At 34.8% G+C, this 17,304-nt stretch overlaps 1 pseudogene; it reads left to right on the plus strand.

Annotated features, from left to right (window-relative positions):
- Positions 1-627: 627 nt before the first annotated feature.
- LOC132373433 (metalloreductase STEAP2-like) lies at positions 628-12,463 on the plus strand (annotated as a pseudogene).
- Positions 12,464-17,304: the final 4,841 nt, after the last annotated feature.

A 17,304-nucleotide genomic window follows, 5' to 3' on the forward strand; every position in this document is an offset into this window, starting at 1 on the left:
TTACAAGAAAAGTTGCGAAGAGGATATGATTTCAGAGAGGGAAAATGCCAGAGACAAAGAGAATAGTCATGAAAGAATTGTAGTAATTCAGGAGTGGCATAATAATGACTTGAAATAGTAACAGTTAGAATAGAAACCGTTCTTGGCTTGGATTGAAGAATAGGGAATACCAAGAAAGACAATCTCAGAGTTAACAAGAACACCAGAGGCATCTGGTGCCATGGGACGAGGGAAGAGAGCTCTAGGGAAAGGCAGGAGTCATCAATAGAAGCTGATCTTGCAGACAAATAAAATGAAGCTTCAAATTGTACGCATTCTTTCATAACAATGTTATATTTGAAACCCATTTTGAATATATAAGGATATAAAAATAGTTTTTTCTCCCTTTTAAAGAAAAAAGATCTTATTGGCAAATTGGGCTTTGGATAAGAGTATACGAGAATGAAAATGTAACAAGGAGTTGACGAGAGGTGACATGATGAGTAAACCAAGTGCACTGAAACTGGAGAATATTGACCAGGGGGTGTGGAGATAGACCATTACATAAAGGATAGTTTCCAAACTAGTTAATTTATATATAAATTAGCAGGCATTGAGAACATTAATTTCCTCCAACAGTACATTAAGATGTGCGCAAAGATTTTCCGAGTGGAAAATTTGAAAACTTCAACGTGAGCAAGTGATTTCTGTTACCTCAGTCACTTTCTTGAACTGTAAATAGAAACCTGAGGAGTATTTGAATGGTGTAGGGAGTGAAGTCTAAGTCTTAGATCAGTGTCAAGATGTATTGACCAAGAATTACAATGGTGATGTTATATCCATACATAAAGGACAACTCTATCATAGAAAAAATTTTTTTCTAAGTTGAAATAGGCGGATGTTGCATTAAACAGAAGTAGGAGTTTAAAATTCGGTTTAATTAAATCATTTAACGCTTGCCTTCACACTCATTAGCAACACAACAGTGTATAAAATAATATGAACCGACAAAATGGAGCTGTAGCATAAATGATTATTGATCATTTCTACATGTTTCTGTTACCAATATGGAACTTTCGCTAAATAAGAACATATGTATCAAATAATTTGGTAAATTATAAATTTCTTTAATGCTTCCTTTAAGAAATTTTCAAACCAAATGCTAACATTCAGAAATTTAATTGCTATACAGTCGTATAGCTTTAGGGTTTTTTTTGTTTGTGTTTACATTTATTAAGCAAATTTGCTAAATATTAAACCTTATTTGTAATTATGATGCAAAAACACAGCTGAGGAACTAAACAAATAAATTGGGTTCTGTCATATGTACAAATACATGCAGTTTTAAATATACACAGCGTACACAGAATGCTCAGGTAGTGTAAACAAAAAAGCAATGAATCTGGCTGAAGATACTGTAAATATTGTGATACACAATTTTATTTATAATTCAACTAGAATATAGAGAGGATAATTTCCATCCCTCAGGGTTGTTTATACCATGTATAGTTAGAGAATTTTTCTTGCATAGTTTGTTTTCCAGTTTTTGCTTTTGGTTCTAAGTAAGAATTCAGTTATCAACATTCTTGGCTCTTGAAAGATAAGAATCTCCGTGACAAACCAGCATTACAATTTTTGCAAGAATACTTGAACAATCTAATATAAGAGCTTTAATCAGGACCTTTTTCTAAAATAGCTTACATTCTGATAAAATCGGAATCTAGTGGAAAATGTTTTATTACCTTCCACTGTGTTTTTAGAGAGTAGTCAAGCTTATTTTTGATGCCCTGTAAATAAGCACATATCATAAATAACATATAACAATATGAAATTGTTAACTCTTACATGATCAAGACAGTACATTTACAGTGCTTTCTTTAATCTGACTTGTTCATCCACATGCATTATGCTTCAAAGGTATAGGTATAAATAAAAGTTTTGATATATAATTTAAGCATTATATATACAAATATAGGATAAATAGAAATAAAGGATTCAGTATGAAAGTAAAATGTCAATAAATACGTAGGCTGAGTAAGTTAAAATGAATAGTTTTGCATTATGATCTTGAGAAGATTATTAAAATTATAAGAATGGTAATGAGAATTCATTAACAACAAAAACATTAATATTTAGATAAACAAATGTGACTCTCACAATGTCTTAGTAATTTAGGATAAAGTTTGGATAGATATAAAAAGAGAAAAATTGAAATAAATTGTATGTGATATTTTAGAAAAATAGACATCTACATTTATTCCTTAAAAAATAATTTCCAAAAAGGAAAAAATTTATATGTGATGAAACATAATAATAAGAAAAATATTTTTCAGGATAACAATTTCTTCTACTTTTTCTTAGAACTTAATTGTATAAACTAGTTTAGTTTCGGAAGTGGTATTTCTACTTTTGTCTAATCACATCCTAGGAGATTTGTAATTTTTCTGTGAAAAACTCAATGGAAACCTTTATAAAGTTTTCGTCATAGATGATTTCTGGCTAGTTGTAGGATTTTTTTAAAAACTTATGTTTCAACGCTGAGTATAATTTGTTCTTCAGACAATCAAGAGTCAATGCTGTGTTGCGGATTTTGCGGTAATTTATAATTTCTTGTGACAATAATTGTAAGAAAATTTTAGGAGACTAGGAATCTTTTATTAATTTCCCAATCCTAAAGATTTGAAATTATTCTGAGAACATTGTGAAAAAACCCTAATACTGTGCTAAGTAACGGAAATAGAGGATGCACAATATATAATACTCTGATATTACCCAGCCAATCTTTTATCTGGTGAAAGAGACAGGCTTGTAACTAAAATCTATTACAAAATTACTATACCTTGGTCTAACTGATACTTGAAAAGCTTAGGAAAAATTAAGAAGACTTAATTCAACCTAGAAAAAATAGGAACACTTAATACAGCCAAAAAGGATTTGATTTTGGAGAGAAGGTACAACTTGAATAAATATGACTTTATCTGGAGATGACTATGACTTTATCAGGTCTTGCCCATAGTGAATTTCAGGCAAAATAGAATTTTCTAGCTCATCCATTCTACAGCAAGTATCACCCTCATTTAATTTAATGGTAGTATAAATCATATAGTATTGTAGTCATTTTCAGCTTTACCTTTTCCACAAATCGTGGGCTTCTTTTCATTTTCACCTTTGTATCTAACTCACTTTTATACCCCAGTACTTGTACCTAGTTGTTTATCTGAAAACACTTGTTGGCATATTACCAATTAAACTAAAGCATCTTATATTTGTTATAATAAAATTTCAGCCTATGGGTTGTATTTTCCATCTTAGATCCAAGTTTAGTCTTCTATTTTCACATAATAAGAAATGGACAACTAATCATAGAATGTTTTCAGAGTCATATTCAGTCACAGGGAATAGAATAATTGGCCTACTTCAGAAGCATAGCTTTTCCTGAGATGTATATGTAGTACATATCACATTGTGTGCTTTATTACTATAACATATAAGTACACAGACACTTCAGAACATTATGTGTATAAGATAAAATTAAAATAATTACAAGAAAATCTCCTTGACAGTCATATTTCTACTATGAAAAAATACTTGTAATAAGTAAAATATAATCCATTTAGAGTTTGACAGGTCTTATGAAAGCAAATATACTTGAAATATGTTTTGAGCAGTTTGAACAGTTCTTACAAATGACTTTCACAGTAGTCTTTGCATTTTCTGAGATCAAATGCTTCTAAGTTAATAGCAAGTATATGTCTTTTAGAGGTGTACTGAACACATTCAAGTGATGACGGCAGTTCTCTGAAATGAAGTCACAATCTAACTAGAGATCTCCATGGTGATTAGGTGTATTTGCTTGCCTGTTATAAAATGAAAAGAGAAAAAATGTAATGTAACTACATTAAATCATTTGAGTTTGAATTTTAGTAAGTGTATTCATTCATAAAATTGCTCATAATAGGCTATTTAGTTTAAATGGTGAATTCACAAATACTTATGGAATGCTACCTTGTTCTAGGAAATGTGCTAAGTACTGTGAATTCAACAAGGAGGTTTTGTAGGGAAGTGGAGTTCAATAAGCAAGAGCAACTTTAAAAAATGCATATAGTATAATTATTTGTATGTATACAAATGTATACAGTAAAATTTGTGTAATTAGTAAAATAATATTATGTTCTGGAGTCAGAAAGAAGAACACTGAAATCTGGCCTCAGAAGACCTCTGGAGGGACAGGCGGGCTGAGTCCTAGAGGCTGAGTGGGAGTTGATTGGATGAAAATGGGTGAAGCACACACAAGGCAAAGTGATTGGCATTACCTCAGTCATAGAAATGAGACATAAGTTGGTTTCGGGGGTTACCTTAAGCTACTAGATCATACTGTAACATAAATTTCAGATCTAAGAGTGAACAACTGTTGGAGGAGGTCACCGAAATGCTGTGACTGTCAGTTGACCCACTAGCTGGACCCAGGCAATAGGAGGCTCCTCATCTATCCACTGTCTTGGAGTGTACCTTCTTCCCACCATTCCCACACTAGGGACTGTTTCAAGGACACAGCCTTGAGAGAGTAAGGCATTGGGATCATCTAGACCATGTAATATATATATATATATATATATATATATATATATATATATATATATATATATTCTTTTTCAGATTCTTTTCCATTATAGGTTATTAAAGGATATTGAATGTAGTTCCCTGTGCTATAGAGTAGGTCCTTGTCATTTATATATTTTATGTATAAAGTATGTATATGTTAATCCCAAACTCCTAATTTATTTCCCCCCCTCTCCCCTTTGGTAACCATTAGTTTGTTTTCTATGTCTGTGAGTCTATTTCTGTTTTGTCAGTAAGTTCATTTGTATCATGTTTTTTAGACTCCACATATGAGTGCTATCATATATTTGTCTTTCTCTGTATGACTTACTTCACTTAGTATGATAATCTCTAGGTTCATCCATATTGCTGCAAATGGTATTATTTCATTCTTTTTATGGCTGAGTAATATTCTATTACATTCTATATATGTACCACATCTTCTTTATCCATTCGTTTGTCGATGGATATTTAGGTGGCTTTCACATCTTGGCTCTTGTAAATAGTGCTGCTATGAACATTGGGGTGATGTATCTTTTCAAATTAGAGTTTTCATCTTTTCGGGATATAAGACCAGGAGTGGGATTGCTGGTTCATATGATAATTCTATTTCTAGTTTTTTAAGGAACTTCCATATTGTTTGCCATAGTGGCTGAACCAATTTACATTCCCACCAACAGTGTAGGAGGGTTCCCTTTTCTCCACAGCCTCTCCAGCATTTATTATTTGTAGACTTTTTGATGATGGCCATTTGACTGGTGTGAGGTGATACCTCACTGTAGTTTTGATTTGTATTTATGTAATAATTATCGATGTTGAGCATCTTTTCATGTGCCTTTTGGCCATCTGTATGTCTTCTTGGAGAAATGTCTATTTAGGTCTTCTGTCCATTTTTTGATTGGGTTGTTTGTTTTTTTGATATTGAGCTGTATGAGCTGTTAATATTTTTGGAAATTAATCCCTTGTTGGTAGCATCATTTGCAAATATTTTCTCCCCTTCTTAGGTTGTCTTTTCATTTTGTTTATTGTTTCCTTTGCTGTGCAAAAACTTTTAAGTTTAATTAGGTCCCTAATTAGGACAGTATAATACATGACCAAACCCTGTTAAGGCCTCTGTATGAGCATTTAAGATTCTGACAGATGGGTGTGGAGATCTACTCATCCTGAAACTGCTCAACACAAGTATGTAAGTTCCCCTTGCTCATTAAATTGCCACCTACCAATCTGGAGTGGTCTGCCTCTTTCTTTGGTATCTCCTTGCCCTCCTTGTACAGAGGCCAGTTTAGAATGTCACCCAGGGGGGTGGGAACTAACAAGAAGGAAGCCTGAATATGTTGGTAGGGAACAATTCATGGATAGCTTTTATGTCATACATACTATATAGGAATGTATCAGTGGTTCTGAAACTTTTAGCATGGGTAAGAATTGCCTGGGCTGTCTATTAAAAATATAAATTCTGGGCTTCCCTGGTGGCGCAGTGGTTGAGAATCTGCCGGCCAATGCAGGGGACACGGGTTCGAGCCCTGGTCTGGGAAGATCCCACATGCCGCGGAGCAACTAGGCCCGTGAGCCACAATTGCTGAGCCTGCACATCTGGAGCCTGTGCTCCACAACAAGAGAGGCCGCGATAGTGAGAGGCCCGCGCACCGCGATGAAGGGTGGCCCCCGCTTGCCGCAGCTGGAGAAAGCCCTCGCAGAGACGAAGACCCAACACAGCCATAAATAAATAAATAAATAAAAATTTAAAAATATAAATTCCCATTATCTACTCTCAAAGATTTTAAGTCTGAGTTGAAGGACAGGAATTTACAACTTTAACAGGCAAACAAGAAGATTCTTAGTTAAGTGTCTTGTGAACTAATTTGGAGAATATAGTTGACAGTTATCAAATGATTTTGAACAGGAAAATGGCATTTAGACAGATCACTCTAATTGTAATGTGAAAGATGGCTGTAAGAAGAACAACATTTTAAGAGAGAAACTATTTAGTAACATACTACAAGAATTTAGGTGGGACATGAATAATTAGATTACAGTAGTATACCAGAAATGAAAGAGGATAAATGGATTCCACAAGTATTGAGAAATTCATGGCTTGAATTTAAGAAGGGGTAAAAAAAAAAAGGGTTGGTTTAGAATACCTGTTAGTCTACTACCTCATGTGACTGGCTAGTCATGGCATTAAGTTAAATAAGGCACATGGCAAACTTCTGATTTTAAGTTGATGGATTAGGCATGTATTCTAATACTGTCATCTTATATGAATTACAAGGGAAATTTTAAAAAATGAATTAAAAAACACCTAGCAACATTCAAGCATTTAAGCAAACCATCTGTTAACTGGAAAGTGGAAGAATTTTTTGAAAGGTCAACAGCAGACAGAGAACAGCAACCAGATATATATGGAGAGCTTTATTCTATAGGATGAGAAGAGCATCAAGGAGCACCAAGGACAAGTGTAGACAAAGCTGGGAGCAGCATGTGCATATGGGGCAAACATCAGACTAATTAGTTGGGGGTAGGTGTTTTAACCTATCCAGTTAGGGAGCTAAATCTGGATGAAGTCCTCCTCTTCTACCCAGAACCTCTGCATCTTGTGCAGGACAGTGATCTGTAGGTCTTCATGGAGCCACAGAGGTATTAGCACACTCTGAGGGCAAGAAGATCCAGGGAATACCAACAGCCATATGATTTTCCACTGAAGTCCCCCTTCCCCTGTGGCATGTCTTCTAACGGTCCCCTCTTCAGGAAGTGGAGAACAAACAACAGCTTCTCCTTTAATGTCTCCTAAGTGACCTGTACAAACAGAGGCAAGAGATTAATAAAACATGAGGCAAGATAAAAATAGCACATATTTAAATAAAAGTAACACTTTACTTACAGGAGAGTTAGTAGGTTCAAAGAGAGGAAGACATCTTACAGAGAAAATGGAGATAAAAATTTCACTTTGAGTATAATGTGTTTCAGATGAATGTAGAAAATATGTAAACATATGAATGTCTAGTTGAAAATTGAATATGTGGATTTAAATTTCAAGAAAGAGAACAGGGATGGACATAGGGATTTTTAAAAATATCCATGCAGGTGGTAGATCAAAGTATTGCTGCTCATGTAGATGATAAATTATTGAATAAAACTGTCAAAGAATTTATATTAGAGAGAAATGGTAGGTCTCAGTAAAATCTGGAGTAATCCCTAGATATAACATCTGTATTTGTGTCTTATAATTTTGATCCCTTATCTTACTTTAGATTTTTCCAGAAGCAGAGCCTGAGACAAGGATTTGAGAACAAAGAGTTTATTTGGGAAGTGTACCCAGGATACACCAGCAGCAAAGTAATAATGTGTTAGGGAAGGGAGGGCTGTGTTATCAAGCAAGTACTGGTACTAGGGCTTGATCTTCCTGAGAAACTCTGGAAGATCGGGAAACTATCCATCAACTTCAATAGATAACATTTTGAGATATCACTGAACATAAATATTTTGCCAATTCATATTCAGAGATTGTCAGAGAACTCATAATTTCATGACTTGATAAACAAGGCAATAAGAAAGTAAATATACGTTTTCTAAACATTTTAATAACATTATTATTGATAATATCACTGATACATTTTCCTTCAGTATTTTGTGTGTGTGTGTATACATGTGTGTGTGTGTATATATATATATATATATATATATATATATATATATATATATATACATGCATGTACCTAATCATTTTCAGTCATGTTTTTGCTTTTCTACTTATATATTTTTCAAGTAGTCTCATAAGTTCATAAATACTCTTTAAAATAGTTATTAAAATCAAAATCAAAATTTTATTTTAGTTCAATAATCTGTGTACTCTATTGACCTACCTATATAACATTGTTTATTTATCCATTTCCTTTATGTCGAACATTTTGCTTCATTTTATATATTTATGTGATGGCTATATCTGAGAAGTTTATTTCATTTTCCAAGTGTTATTATAAATAGCATCACAATGAACATTTTAAATCATAGTTCTTCAAGCTTATTTCTGATTATCTCCATAAAGGTATCCCTAAAATGAGAGGTATTGGTCATTGATACAAATATTTTAAGACAGTTGATTGCAGCATATATATGTAACAGTAATATATAAAAACATCCATTGTCAGATTTTTGTAGTTCTTTAAGTCAGTGTGGTCTGCAAACATTTTTGATCATACACCTCTTAAGAAAGAAAAGTGTTGAGCAATCACAGACATTTACAATTATATACATTTCTTACTATATAAATATAGTATATGAATCAAAAATTTGTAGAAAAATAAGGAATTAATAAAAATTATATAAGAAGTTCTTATATTTTTCTCAAACACCTTTGGAATCATTTTATAATTTGTCTTTTCCATGTTTTTGATTTACAGTATTGTCATTTTTATCAATTAGGAGTCGAGTTAATTACATGAAGCATGAGAAAAATTAGCAAATAGGAATGTCAATGTTGAAGCAACTATTTATAGACTTAGTCTGATGATATTAATCATTATAAGAGAGCCTTATTTGTTAGTGTGTCACAGTTTACAATTTTTACACAAAAAATCTTAAGTGATTTTCACAAGTGCCTTATAACGTGGACAGAACAGCAGGTGTTAACATCTCAATTTTGAGATTCAGGAAGCCTTAGTGTCTTTCTTGGCCATATGGACAATAATAATAATATATCTGTTATTAATAATAAGATCTTGCAAGTGCTGAGCATTTGGTTAAAATCAGGGTTTAGAATCAGGGTACTCTGGGTCATAGAAGCAGGATGAAAAGGCCTGATATGTGTAACCATGGGATTAGGCTGGTCATGGTGAAGAACAGGGCATTTAAAGCTGGGGGTCACAGTGGACCTGGGTCAGGAGGGTGAATCCTAAGTCCAGGTGATGAGGCCTAGAGGATCAGAATCCAGGAAACAGTGAAATAGGCAATACAGAGTGAGGAACCAAGTATAGAACTTCTCTGCAGGTGACAGTGTGCGTGCCTGTGTGTGTGTGTGTGTGTGTGTGTGTGTTGACAGAAACCATGTAATCTCTGGGCTAGAAAACAGTTTGTTTCTCATAGAGAATCTTAGTGCCATTTCCTGGAGCCCTGAAGCCCATGGAGGGGCACAATGTCAGCCAAATGTTCACTTGTTCCTGCATCTCAAAAATCTTGATGTAACATGATTCAGAATTTATAGAGGACAGTAAGTCTATGGGCCCAACCTCCCCTTCATTGAAAGAAAGGCCTTTACTTTGAGTTGCCAAAAAACAAAATGAAATAAAATAAGAATAAAAAAATCTTTTCTGGGGAGAGTGTTAGGAAGGTACCTAGATTTTTACTGTCCTGGAATTTGAGCAAATGTCTCTGTGTCAGATGAGTTTAATTCCCATAGTCTCTTTGGAGCAATATCCAATATATACCTTCTGAGGCAATCATCCTTTAAGATTTTTTTTTTAAATTTATTTATTTAATTTATTTATTTTTGGCTGTGTTGGGTCTTTGTTGCTGTGCACAGGCTCTCTCTAGTTGCGGCTAGTGGGGGCCACTCCTTGTTGCGGTGTGAGGGCCTCTCACTGCAGTGGCCTCCCTTGTTGCAGAGCACGGGCTCTAGGCACACTGGCTTCAGTAGTTGTGGCTCTTGGGCTCAGTAGTTGTGGCGCATGGGCTTAGCTGCTCCGCGGCATGTGGGATCTTCCCAGACCAGGGCTCGAACGCATGTCCCCTGCATTGGCAGGCAGATTCTTAACCACTGCGCCACCAGGGAAGCCCGCAATCAACCTTTAATCAAGCTTGCCAGTGCTCTTAGGTCAGAAAGCCTGGGCCTTAAAGAAACATAAAAATATTCACAAAGAACTGTTTTCTAAAACTGATGACCACAGCAGCAAGAGAGGAGAACACAGCTATAGAACAATGCTTCCAGGGATGGGACTTTCCAGATACTTCCTGAATTGCTTGTCAAGTTTTTCAGCCACAGAAATTGTCTTTGTGCTTGATTCCATTCTTTTAATACTGTCGCTTTCTCTGTCTTGTTTTATCTTTCCCCCTTAAATATTACTTTTTTCCATTGCATGTCCATGAAGTAGTCATTTCATCTGCTATAAAGTTTGTTGTTGCCTCATCACTACATTGCAAATGCACCCTTTACCTCCCACTGCTTGAGCCAACCTACTGGCTGTACGTTTTTCACATCCTCTGAGGGGGACCGCTTCTGAAATGCAGTCATCTAGCTTTCTGATGTGACTCAGGAAGAAGGGAGAGACTGACACGGGGCATTACAGAAAGGGGCCAGTCGGAGGTGCGGAAGCTGCCAGCCGCGGGCCGGGGGCGGGGTCCCTAGGCTGAAGAGCCCTGGGAGGCCCCGGGGGAGTCGGCGCTGCGCGAGGGGAGCTGCGAGGCCCGCCTCTGCCCCCCGCGGAGGGCGCGGAGAGCTTTGCTGTTCAAAGAGGGGCCCGAGGCAGCCTCGGCACCACCTTATCAGAAGTGCAGAATCTCGGGCCTCTCTCCAGACCTACTGAATCAGAATCTGCGTTTGAACAAGATTCTCAGGATATCTGTGGTGATCTTGGAAGAGTCCTTTTCATAGAATCGATCTCTATGATGGGAAGCCCCAAGAGCCTTAGCGAAACTTTTTTGCCTAATGGCATAAGTGGTAACAAAGGTGCAAAGAAAGTCTCTGTAGGTGTAATTGGAAGTGGAGATTTTGCTAAATCCCTGACCATTCGACTCTTTAGATGTGGCTATCATGTGGTCATAGGAAGCAGAAATCCTAAGTTTGCTTCTGAATTTTTTCCTCGTGTAGTAGATGTCACTGACCGTGAAGATGCTCTAATAAAAGTAAATATGTCTGAGTAATATTCCATTGTATATATGTGCCACATCTTCTTTATCCATTCATCCGATGATGGACACTTGATAGGGAGGGTGGGAGGGAGGGAAACGCAAGAGGGAAGAGATATGGGAACATATGTATATGTATAACTGATTCACTTTGTTATAAAGCAGAAACTAACACACCATTGTAAAGCAATTATACTCCAATAAAGATGTTAAAAAAATAAAAATAAAAAAATAAATGTATTAGCTTGGTAAAAAAAAAAAAAAAAGTAAATATATGTTGCCATACATAGAGAACATTACATCTCCCTGTGGGACCTGAGACATCTACTTATGGGTAAAATCCTTGATTGATGTGAGCAATAACATGAGGATAAACCAATACCCAGAATCCAATGCAGAATATTTGGCTTCATTATTCCTGGACTCCTTGATTGTGAAAGGATTTAATGTTGTCTCAGCTTGGGCATTTCAGTTAGGCCCTAAGGATGCCAGCTGGCAGGTTTATATGTGCAGCAACAATATTCAAGCTCGACAGCAGGTTATTGAACTTGCCGGTCAGTTGAATTTAATTCCCATTGACTTGGGATCATTATCATCAGCTAGGGAGATTGAAATTTTACCCCTGCGACTGTTTCCTCTCTGGAGAAGGCCAGTGGTGGTAGCCTGGCCACGTTTTTCTTTCGTTATTCTTTTGTCAGAGGTGTGATTCATCCGTAGGCTAGAAACCAGCAGAGTGACTTTTACAAGATTCCTATTGAGATTGTGAATAAAACCTTGCCTATAGTTGCCATTACTTGGCTGTCCCTGGTCTGCCTGGCAGGTCTCCTGGCAGCTGCTTATCAGCTTTATTAAGGCACCAAGTATAGGAGATTTCCACCTTGGTTGGAGGCCTGGTTACAGGTAGAAAACTGCTTGGATACTAAGCTTTTTCTTCGCTTCAGTCCATGTTGCCTACAGCCTCTGCTTACCAATGAGAAGTTCAGAGAGATACTTGTTTCTCAACATGGCTTATCAGCAGTATGGGACGTGCTTGATATTTATCTGATGCTAGTAAAATACTTGATTAGTATAATTTGTAAAACATAAGATTTAAAATAGTGTAATATTTTACATACCTTGTAATAGAAATTTTAGTATATTTAGGGAGGGGAAAGAATTGTTCTTTAAATAATGTTTCTGCATAAGAATTATGTGGCTAATTCAAAATCATTTAGAGTAAAAGCTGCTACTATCCCTTTCTTTGCAGAATAAAAGCAGAGAAGTGAAAAAAAAAAAAAAAGAGAAAGGGACCAGTCACCATAGGGTGACTATATTTTTTAACATTGCATTTTATCAAAAGAATATTTTTTCTTTCCCTTTAAGTTTTGATCAATTACAACAGCTCAGAATATCATGGGCATCTCTGCACCTCCAAAATACAATAACCTGTCAATGAATATGATGAATTAGTCATAAATCCAAGACCACAAAGTCATTATTATTCAAAAATTGACAAAGTGCATCATGTTTTGAAATAAAAGGCTGTTATAAAGCATTACTACCCTTTTACTTATCAAAGTTAAGTGGTAGTTTTAACAAGTTAGTTTCCACAAAAGCTTTAACAAGATGAATGGATTTATAACACTGTCAGATACAACTAAGAAAAACTTGGAAATAACTGACAAAAAAAAGCCCAAGAGACTTTTATCCATTCATCCTCACCATCACAGGTACTGTCTGACAGCAGATCTCGTCTCTCTGATGTTCAGTACAAGGGATTACGTATCTGACACTGGATTTTTATAGGTAAATACAAGAATTCCTTATTATAAAATGGTCTCTTGAGAAATTTATAATATTTTGGCATCACTTTCAAGAAGAAACAAGGACTCAAAAATATAAGTAACTTCAACTTATACCTTCTTCCACTCTCCTGCCTCTTGCTGTAGAATTTGTAAAAACTAAAATACAGGATGCTTTTTACCCTGTTGTAGCTGTTTATACTTTACATATATGATACCACTGGGAAAAACTTTTAAAGGATCTTATGATAGTATGAAAATAGATTTCACTTATGATTCCCCCCCAAAAATTTAAATCGATTTTTACTATTTGAACAAACTCAAATAAATCTCAGTTAATGCATTTTTTTTGTCAAATACAGCCTTAGAAATGTTTTGATTCCAGACATTTCAAGGAATGAAAGTACATGAATTTGAATGAATTCACCATGACCAAAAACCAATAGCTATTTGTTGGTTTTATTAGTTCATTACCTAATTATTTATTAATTTTGTGCAAAATAAAGTGGTCTCATTGAACGTTTTAATGATTTTGCTGTTTGTTTATACAGTGTTAAGCATGTATAAAGTTTTCAATACATGCTAGTTATTGTCATCATAATTATACTAACCTGCATCTCTTGGACTCCTCCATTTTCAGAGAACTTTCACTATTGATACTCTGTGTCTATATGTTTTCACCCTCTCCTCCTCTACTGTTGCCACTTCATCACCATTAGTATTTAATAAAGATTAAATTTCACAGTGAAATGATTGACATTTCCGACTCAAGCGCTCGTGACTCTCCACTGGTCTTCCATCGCTGCCTCCCTGGTCACGTGGTCTTCTCTCTTCATGAGTCTGTGTCTTCTCCTCTTCTTATAGGGAGACAAGTCCTGTGGATTAAGGACCATCCTAATCAGTATAACCTCAGACTAACTTGATTACATCTGCAAAGACCCTGTTTCCAAATTAGGTCACATTCAAAGGTACTAGGAGTTAGGACTTCAGCATACCTTTTGTGGGATGAAATTCAACCCTTAATATTCTTGTTTTCATATCAGTGTTATTCTGCCTTCATAAGTTTGGAATTTTTCTTCTTCTCTATTTTATGAAAGATATGGTATATGGTTGCTATCAATTCTTCCAAACGTGTTTGAGGGAACTCAACTGTGAAAGCATATGGATCTCGAGTTTTCCTTGTAGTAATGTTTCTAACAAATTTAACTTTAATTGGCAGAGGGCAATTCTGTGACAAGTGTGGTAAGTTGTGATTTTTCAAGGAGATGGTCCAATTTCTTGGCGTAGGGTTGTACATGAAAATCTTTTTATTACCTTTTATGGTCTGTGGGATGATCAGTATTGATATTCTTTCTTTCATTTCTGATGTAGGTAATTTTTACCCTCTCACTTGCTCCTTCTCTTTCTTTCACATCATCTTGTTAATGTACCTGTTCTTTGTGAATTCTATTATTAGTGTTCCACTTTCTCTTTTATTTGTGCTCTTATCACTATTATTTCCTTCTTACTAATTGTATCAGATTTAAATTACTCAACTTCCTTTTACTTTTTATGACAGATGATTTATTTCTACTCTTTTAAAATATGAGCATTTAAAGTAAAGGAGCTGTTACAGTGGAGGATTACTGGACTGAATGTCAATACTATGACATAGTATGAGTGTGTTTCATGTTTGGTAATTGCAATCATTGTTGCTTTTGTTGTGGTCATCCATGTACAATGCTTGGTGTCAGTCGATTTATCTCTTGTAAAAATAAAATACAGTGTGTGTGTGTGAAAAAAAAAAAAAAAAAAAAAATATGAGCATTTATATCTATAAGTTTCTCTGTCATCACTGCTTGAATTCTATTCCACAAATTTAGATACATTGAGATTTTAATATAATTAATTTCAAAATATTTTATAATTACCCGTGATTACTTTTTCTTAATCCATGAGTTCTTTACAAATGATTTTTAAAATTTCCAAATATATGGGACATTTCTAAATGCCTTTTATAATTAATTATTATTTTAAGACCAGTATGTTCAGAATATACTTTCTAATATTTCTGTCTTTGAAACTATTGAGACTGGTGAATATGGCTTATTTTGATGAAAAGTCTGGGTGCAGAATAAATACTCTGTAATTATTAGGTATAGCATTTTGTAAAACCAGTCAGGGTAATTGACTGACTGTTTTTATACCTTCCGAATCGTTACTGCTTTTTGTCTAGTTATCCATTCCAGAGAGGTGTTTGTCAAAATCTCCAACTCTGCTTTTGGATTTAACTCTATTGCTTTAAGTTCTGTGAGCTTTTGATTTATTTATTTTAAAAATTCTGTTATCATGTAAATCACCAGGAATTTATATCTTCCTGATATTTGAAACTTTTATCATCTTCTGTGATAGTCTTTGTCTTGAGACTTAATATTTCCACTATTTTTATAACCCTACCATTTTCTTACATTTACTGTTGTTTGATAAATCTCTTTCCATCATTTTCTTTTATTCTATCAGTGTTTTAAATTCAAATTATGACCCTGTAGAGAGCATATGCTTCGGTCTTGTTTTGAATTCAACCTAACTTCCTCTCACTTGGAATATTTAGATCATTAATTGTAAACAAAATTAATATAAATTGTTTGACTGAGTTCTGTCTTACTATTTGCTACTTCCCCAATCCTCTCTACTGACCCTTCTTGTCCTACTGTTGGGTTCTTTCTTGAGTTATCTACTGGTTTTTGAAAAATTATTCTAGCTTATTTATTCTATTGACTTTTTACCTATACCTCTTTACACTTTTTAGTGATTTCTCTAGGGATTAAAGAATTAATCCTTGGAATATAGCCAATAATAACTTTAAATGGAGTAAAATCTATAAAAAATATTGAATCACTATATTATATCTGAAACTAATATGATATTCTAAATCAACAATACTTTAATATAAGAAATAAATTTTTTAAAATGTGCCCTTAACCTATTACAGTCCCCCTTAATCTAGTACATAAAATGTAAAAGTCTTGCTACAGATATGTACAATTAATTACCCTCATCCTTTGTGCAATAGTTTTCATGTATATTACATCTATGTACATTAAAGACAACACAACACAGGATTATATTTACAGTTTTGCATGCCCTTCATTTCTTCCTACACCTAACGTTCTATTTGGTATAATTTATCTCAAATTACCTATTTACTGTTATTTGCAGTCCAGCTCTGATGGCTGGAAACTTACTCATGTTTTATTTATCTACAGAAGGTTTTATTTTGTCTTCATATGAAGGGTAGTTTTACTAGATATGGAATTCTGGGTTAAGAGTTTGGGTTTTGTTGTTGTTGTTTTGATAAATTGGACTTCATCAATAAAATAGCACAATATCCTGCTAGACAGATGATAAGACAAGTTACATCCTGCGAAAAATGTTGCAAACTACAATTCTACAGCAAATTGTTTATAGGATATATTAAAAACTCAACAGTTGAATGATTAGGAAATCGGCAGAATACAGATATTTCACTGAGGAGAACTGTATTACTCAGGGTTCTCCAGAGAAATAGAAACAGTAGTATGTATATGAGAGAGAGGGGAGAGAGAGAGAGAGGGAGAGAGAGAGAGAGAGAGAGGGAATGAGAACTATTGTAAGGAATTGTGTCGTGTGATTCTGGGGCCTGACAAGTGCAGACACAATCTGCGGGGCAGACTGGCAGGCTGGAGATCCAGGGAAGAGGTTGATATTACAACTGGGGTCCAAAGTCGTTCTGGAGGCAGAATCCTGTCTTCCTCAAGAGACCTCACTTTTTTTTAAACTTCAGCGAAGTGGAAGAGGTCCATCCACATTATGAAGGGTAATTTGCTTTTTTCAAAGTCTACTGATTTAAATTTTAATCTCATGTAAAAATACCTTCAGTGTTACCTAAACTGGTCTTTGATCAAATATCTTGGTACCATGGCTTAGTCAAGTTGTTACATAAAATTAACAATCACAAGTCTATACACATGGCAAGTAAACACTTGGAAGATATTCACCATCAGCCATTCAAAGAAATACAAATTAAAAGCACAATTAAATATAACTACACACCTTTCTTATCAGAATGGCTAATTTTTTTTTTTTT

The sequence above is a fragment of the Balaenoptera ricei genome, chromosome 1, assembly GCF_028023285.1.
Source record: "Balaenoptera ricei isolate mBalRic1 chromosome 1, mBalRic1.hap2, whole genome shotgun sequence".
NCBI lineage: Eukaryota > Metazoa > Chordata > Mammalia > Artiodactyla > Balaenopteridae > Balaenoptera > Balaenoptera ricei.